Below are 6,685 nucleotides of genomic sequence, written 5' to 3'. Positions count from 1 at the left end.
GGTCCCTTCCGACCCTAGAAACTATGAAACTATAATATCTTGCTTATTTACGTAAAGAACTTACTTGCGTTTAGATCAGAGTTTTTGTATCTTAAACTTCTTCATGCCTAAGGATCCAAGTTCAGCTAAAGGTTTTGCATTGTTTGCAATAATAAGCCATTATTTTTAGAGAGAGCCTCATCTGTACTGATTTAGTGTAATAAATAACACTGGAACTGTAGCACAGATTGATGATAACATCTCGGACTGTTAAATGAGAAATGGATTATTGACTTTAAACAACATATAATTTAGTTAAACTGAGACATGACCTTTGTGTACTTCTTTACCTCAGCTAAATGATTTGATTCGGTTCGAGTCCCACCGGAACAGATCAAAAGTGATTCTGCCAGGCTGGGAAAAATGCTCAGAGAACTGGAGGATACAGATGCTCTTCAGTTAAATTCAGGAAATGAAGAGGAAGAGGCTGTAAGATAATGAAGGTCAACAGATGGCCCAGGAATTGGTGCTCTGAGAGACATTTTAGGATGTCAGCTAGTCTGAAGCAATTGTGGAAAGAGGACTCTAGTCAGTGGATTCCTCCTGAGGACGTGGCGTGTTCAGGATTAAAACTGGGTACAAAGAGTTTTTAAAATAAGAAATGAGGCACAAGGCAGCGGAAGTTGGAGAAAGTTTTGCGATTTTAATATAAATTATGAGGGAAATCAAATAAATGGTGAGCACAACACTGAATGGAGTAATGCCAGTGGGTAAAGGGGTGCGAAACAAGGAGAAAGTGGATATGTCTACACAAGACACTAAATGCACAGTGGATTAATTTTACTGCGCATTAGCACGTCATGACAAAAGCAGTGCTAATGCACTAATCCACAGTAGAATTAGCCTACTGTGCATTAGCGTCAGAAAAAAAGACGTGCCAGCACTACTGTGCAGTAGCACTGATTACTGTGTATTTAGTTGAGTACCTGTGATTACAGGTACTCAACTGAATGCTGAGTAACCACCGCACATTAATGGATGTGTAGACATGCCCAGTAAGAAGTAAAATTACTGTTTACAGCAGTCGCGAGGATGAGGGAAGCAATACAATTAATGAATGAAAGACTATCCCCATTCTATCTAGGAAATTGAAGGAGAACTGCTGAAATGTTTGTGCACTCGTGTAAGGATACTTTAACAAAATCTAGGAACTAGGACTACCATTGCAGGATGCCAAGGCAAATATTGTAAGATAAGAGACGTGTAAAAAGAGCAGTTCTGGCTGGACCACAAGTATTGAAGGATATGCTCTGTTTTAGGAGAAAAATAAAGGTAAAAAAGATGATGGGAAATACTATATGTTAATGAGAGGCTGTAAACAAGTGAGAAGGAATAACATGGATAAAATGGCTTCTTTGGCTCACTGATTTTTGGGAACAAAAAAGTAAAGGAGGTTCTACTACAGAAGAATTAGACATCAAAAATGATTTGCTATAGACTCCTAATGATTGGATTTGGATATACTGAGACTTCTGTAGTGTTATAACAGAGAAAGAACAGATGCTGCTAAAAATTGTCATTTTTTTTGGATCAAAAGTCCTTGGATCTCACAGAGGAAGACTAAGTCAATTGCTTGAGTTCATGCACAATGTTAGTGGCAGAGTAAAGAATTGAGTCTCCCAGGTTTTGGGCTTGTACCTTTGCCCACTTAGCCATCTCTCCTCCCTGTTTACAATGGCAAAGTTCGGTTATTGTTGGAGGTGATAGCCAATATACTTTTAATTTCTCACTACATAGTTACTATACCAACAAAAGAAGGAGGCTTAAGAAGTCTTGCTTTCAGTGAAGTCAGTATGTATAAGGAAAAAGTGAGAGCCAGATGGAAATTTAAAGGTCCATTTACTCATAGAAATAAAGAAAGGAAGAAATAGTGCTTCAGTCTATACATTGAGGACAGGGGAAGTAATCTTGATCCAACTCAAAACCAAATGAATATTTTGTTTCAGTTTTCAATAAAGACGATGGTATTGGATGTGGTGCAAAGGCAGGGCAAATGAAAATGGTAGTGGGAAATGGAAATCACCACAGATGAGGTGGAAGCAAAACTCATAGACTTTTGTGTTCAGGTTGGGAGATAATATCTATCGCAAAATGTGAAAGAACTGACACTTTGAAATTGTAATGCTGGGGGACCAAGGATTTTAAAAATTTTTATCAAGCAGTGATTCTATCTGACTGAAGAATAACACATATGGTATCTTGATAAAGAGAGGAGGTAAAAGGTGATCTGGGCAAATATAGGCCCAGTAGTTTAACCTCAAAAGACAAGTCTCTAGAACAAATTTTGAAGGGAAGAATAATTAAAAATAAAAAGGGGTAAAATGAAAATGGGAAAACAAATAACATGGATTTACCAAAGGTAGATAATAACAGAAGTACTGGTGAGATCTCATCAGGAATACCATGTACAGTTCTAGTCTTACACATATTCAAGAAAGATTAATTCTAACGGGAACAGATGAAAACGAGAGCTTCCGGGATCATCGGAGGAGCAGAGAACCTGTCTGACAAGAGGAGGCTAAAAGCTTGCAGTATTTAGCATAGCAGAATGAATGGACAGAGAGGAAGTCATTATCCCTCTGTTGTATTCAGAGAAAGTAAGCACCCTGGGGGAATGGAAGGGAGGAAAAGAGGACTGTTTAATTAGAGGACATTGCTGGCCCCAGAACAAATGTGCATCAACTAGCAGTGAAAGAATTTAGGCAGGAAATTAGGCTGTATTCTGATAATCAGCAAAGGGAAGTACTGGAACAGCCTTCCATTAGGAATAATGGGGGCAACAACTTAATTAGTTTTAGTAGGTTGTGAAAAGTTTGCAAAAGTGATTTTAGGACTTGGTTGCCTCAAACAATAGATCCTGATACTTAGATGCTTCCAGTGTCCTGTCACATGTTTTTTAAGTTCCTTTACATTAACAGCCTTAATCCAGGTATGGTAATGTAAGGTAGATGTGCTTGCTAGTCTCGGTCAGTCACCATTTATTAAACAAGCTGTTACAGTGTGCATTTGGATATGCCATAGACTGTACAAAAAGGGTGCGTTAAATTATTTCTATTAGTAATTATGCATGGTTAATCGACCCAGCACTCAAGAGAAGCTGGTTATTCCTCCAGTAAGGAGACAAATATGCAGATTTTCCTGCCCATAGTTAGGTTGCAAGTCAATGATGAAAACAGGGTTAGAGAGCAGTTGTTTCTGGATCTCAGTTTTGCTTTCTCCACTGACCCATACTGTCTTTTAGTTGATGATTAAGAAATGGGGGTTAGGATGAGCTGTGCTCTCCTACTTTTAGGTTCAGTGGAATTGGACTATTTCACTTCTGTTGCTTTAGTCATCTGGAGCACCATTACCTATGCAGTATTTATTGTGAAGCTGCAGGGTTGAGACTATGTAATTTATGGATAGGGAAGTCAGTACTGCTAATTTCAAGTAGTAATCAAATTATAGGTGTGCAAACCAAGATGATCTCAGTAAAGAAATAACAAACTCAAAAAGATATTGGAGACCAGATGGAAATCCAGATAGAAAAATCTATAATAGGACATAAAGATGCAAATTACCCAGAGCAGAGTTTTTCCACATTTAAATGTAGTTCCTCATGTCATAAAGAGATATATACATAAAATACAATCTGTTAAAGTATTTGTATTGAAATCACAATTTCTAAGCAGAAGAACTTGGAATGCTTTCAGAATCAATGAATATGTATGTCATTGTTACCTTTTGTGCAAAGATACAAAGGAAGGTGGCAAAAACTCTGTTTGGTGTGTGAAGTCACAATTTTACATTTAACATCATTGTCAGGGTTTTTTATATGAACGTATATGAAATTATATCCATTGTACAACCCATTAAATAGACAGCATTAGAGTAGGTTACGGATAATCTTTAAATGGATATGGGCCCTTATTTAAGTCAATGGAAAACTTTCCATTGTATTCAGTGGATGCAGGTCTTTCTCTACCATTAATCCTCTGAAGGATTAAAGGTAATTGTGCCTCTGAAGCAGAAAGCCTGGCAGGAGGGCCTGTAGATGGTTCTGGACAGCATCTCTTCAGTGAATCATAGATAGACAAACAAAATAGCCTCTTGTCCTTATGCTAATATAGTTCAGTGTAAAAAGAAAACTATTCCTGAAAATTTCTCAGTGATTGTCATATTATCAAAAAATGTCAAGATCAAAGATCAGCTTGATTCTAGATGACCCATTGGACTAGCATGGTGAGAAGGCATCCTAGTTTCTGTATTAATGATACACAAAGGAGTGATGTAGTCACATCAGGCTGCCTATGACTTCCCAGCTGAGCAAGCAGAATACCCATAACAAGACATCGTAACTGCTCTGCCATTGCACCCGTTACTGGTGTGATAAACCCTATGTAATTACTGGTGGACAGTAAACATCAAGAATGACCATTTAGGAAATCATCTCTACATTGCAAAATGTGTTGATTTAACCTTATTTATGTGACTCTTAGGCTCCTATCCTTTATTTCTTCTTCACAGTCCCTCTAAGGTGCCATTTACCCTACCTTCTGCCTGCCTTCAGACTAACATGGTTTATCACCTCTCTGCACTCCATTTTTTCTCTCTCCCATACTATATTCAGGCATGCTTGGAGTTGGCTTGGCCTTCCCCTAGAGTACATAATTGGAACTGGAGTCATCAATCCTGGCAAAGGCCTGTATAGATCTCAGAAAAGACAGACAGTGTCTGTTCTAGCAGCCGGTACTGCCTATAGATAAATTAGAGCATATATGCAAAAATGAGATTGCTTATCTCTCTCTATATATACACACCAGAAAAAAATCTAGGAACAGCCAAGGGTTTGGTTGAATTTAACCCTATGACATTGGTTTGCAACCTGTGGTCCGCAGACCTCTGGGTGGCCACAGACTACGTCTAAGAGGTCTGTGAAAGATGACTATTATCAATCAAAAGTATGAGAATACCTGCACTAATAATTCAAAGTGTCTGTACCTCTATTCAGAATTTCCCAAGAGGTCTGCAAATGAAAAAGGTTTAAAACCAATGCCCTAAGAGCTATCAAAGGAACAGTAAAATAGCATGCATCCCAGTTCTCAAAGGAAGGGAATCAGGAGGGACTAAAAATAAACAATGTAGAACATTATTCACATGTTGGATGGTAGCCATGGGATCCTACAGGGATGTGCTCTAGGGAAGAGGGTGGCAGAGATGATTTCTGTTGCTCTCTTTGAGCAAAGGATATCTGTGTCTAACACTGCAGAGAATGCCAATTATTAAGTAGCTTATTTAATTATTAATAGAGCTGATAAATATTTAAACATGACCTAAGTACCTGCAAAGCTTTAACATTTAAAATTAAGCTAATTCTCAGCTACATTAAACTAGATCCTAGTCCTTTGGCTCCTTCTCCTGGCAACAGTTTAGCACCAAACAGGCAGATAGGACCCTCTGATGTAGGGTGAATTCTAGCAGAATGTCAGTCTTGACCCTTCTCCTCCTCTCCCCTACAGCATGACAGGATTTCCTGGTGGGCAGTTACATGAGCATGTAAAAGAGCAGGATCACTAGCAATCTGTGACCACCAGAGGAGTCCCCAAGAGACTACCCTAGCCCATTTATCTTCAAAGCATCCTTTCAGCCACACTAATTTAGGTCAATCAAGCTATAGATTGGGCAGGTAGGTAGATGCCTTAGACCCACATTTTCCTATCACCATAATTTGGTTTTGCCTCAGGCACAGATTGCTGATCTCAGGGTTCCAGCCTAAGAGATCAAAAAGTTCAGAAATCAGGTCCAGATTTTTTAAATATGTTTAAAGCAGGACATTTGTGATTCTTTTGTCTGGGAGAAAAACATGTAAGGAAATGTCTAATCCTATTTAAAATGCAAATGCCAATGTTACAAACACCTTGATCACCAAGTTTAAATGGAAAGAGAACATTTCCCAGGGTTTAAACACTGTGAACACTCCTGCAATGTCCTGATTTAGAACATTAGTAGCACACTGTTTGAAAGACCTTCAGTAATGAAGTACCAGAGTTGATCTCACATTAGTTGGACTAGAGGGTCTTATCTGTCTGATTAACTCCAGAGGAGCCAGCAGAAGTCAGTAGAATTCTCTGAGATTTATATCAAAGGAAATGAATTTGACAAAGTTTGGTCACTGTCAAGCATTGCTTTACTTCTGCCTGGTTTCAGTAGCTGTGGGTCTTGCCATGACAAAGATTGCCTTTGCTTTCATCAAAGGTTAATTATTCTATAGAAGTTGAGTAAAGTAAGTGGTACTGCTGAAGCTACAGTTAGTTGCTAGATCCTTGCTGAGCAACAAATGAATATTTTTTACTAAGCCCCTTATGTGATATTTATGTCCTGTTCCTCAACCTAAAAATAAAAGGTTATTGAATGGAAGAATTGGGATACACTTATCATAGAATCATAGAATCAATCATAGAATCAATGAGTTGGAAGGGACCTAGACAGATGATCGAGTCTGACCCCCTGCCATGGGCAGGAAGGAACACTGGGGGTGGGAGGGGTCATAAGACCCCAGCCAGGTACCTATCCAGTCTCCTCTTGAAGATTTCCAGGGAAGGTGAGAGCACCACCAGTCTGGGAAGCCTATTCCAGGCTCTGGCCACCCTTACAGTGAAGTAGTTCT

General features: G+C 38.8%; 1 protein-coding gene and 1 long non-coding RNA gene across 11 annotated transcripts in view; one reads left to right on the top strand and one right to left on the bottom strand.

Annotated features, from left to right (window-relative positions):
- The window catches only part of LOC109292173, a 200,850-nt gene extending 194,671 nt beyond the window's left edge, over positions 1–6,179 (bottom strand). Inside the window, exon 1 of the long non-coding RNA XR_002096052.1 lies at positions 5,176–6,179. This is a non-coding gene — a long non-coding RNA (uncharacterized LOC109292173). The remainder of the gene's footprint in view (positions 1–5,175) is intronic.
- MAGI2 (membrane associated guanylate kinase, WW and PDZ domain containing 2) overlaps positions 1–6,685 on the top strand; it is an 886,876-nt gene that overhangs the window by 131,735 nt on the left and 748,456 nt on the right. The window lies entirely within an intron of this gene.

Source organism: Gavialis gangeticus, unplaced genomic scaffold (genome assembly GCF_001723915.1).
Source record: "Gavialis gangeticus isolate Ggan-Ray unplaced genomic scaffold, GavGan_comp1, whole genome shotgun sequence".
NCBI classification, from domain to species: Eukaryota; Metazoa; Chordata; order Crocodylia; family Gavialidae; genus Gavialis; species Gavialis gangeticus.
This window is presented reverse-complemented; position numbering and strand designations above follow the sequence as displayed.